The sequence below is a fragment of the Trypanosoma conorhini genome (genome assembly GCF_003719485.1).
Source record: "Trypanosoma conorhini strain 025E chromosome Unknown Tco_14.4_contig_00134, whole genome shotgun sequence".
NCBI classification, from domain to species: Eukaryota; Euglenozoa; class Kinetoplastea; order Trypanosomatida; family Trypanosomatidae; genus Trypanosoma; species Trypanosoma conorhini.
In genome coordinates, this window is record NW_021704217.1 from 25,280 (window position 1) to 25,864 (window position 585).

Consider the following 585-nt stretch of genomic DNA (forward strand, 5'->3'; position numbering starts at 1 on the left):
CTGCGTCTGAACGCGTTACCGGCGATGAGCTTGACCGAAAAACACGAATCACTCCACGCTGACAGTACAACTATCCGCCTCTTGCTATCCACACAGGCATCCACTGGAGGGCGCTGGCACCTGCACGCCTGCGGCAAGAAGTGATGAGACACAAATGGATCGCTGACACTGAGAACTTCCTCTGCTTGAGAGCCCGTTTATTATATTAACTCTCTGATATTTGCCCCTGCCTTCTTCTTCTCCTTTTCCCCCTTTTTCTTACACCTACGCTCACTATTCCTATCGGCTGACTAACGCTCGCCGGCGATGATTACAAAAGCAATTCCATCCTCACCCTGGCGAGAGGCGTTCTGTGACGAGAAGCCGATTGACTGTAAAACCAAGATCTGCAATGAGGGGGACTGCCAATTCTGCGGCGACGCTGTATTAATCCCGCCCTGCCTGGCCACAGTGGTGCTCGGGGCGATTCATGTGCAGCGGAGAGCGGGGCTTCTCGCGGCGTTGCCTGCGTTGGGCCGTTGCAGTTCCCCCACCTTATTATCCTCCTTTTCCCCCTTTTTTTCTTACACCTACGCTCACTATTCC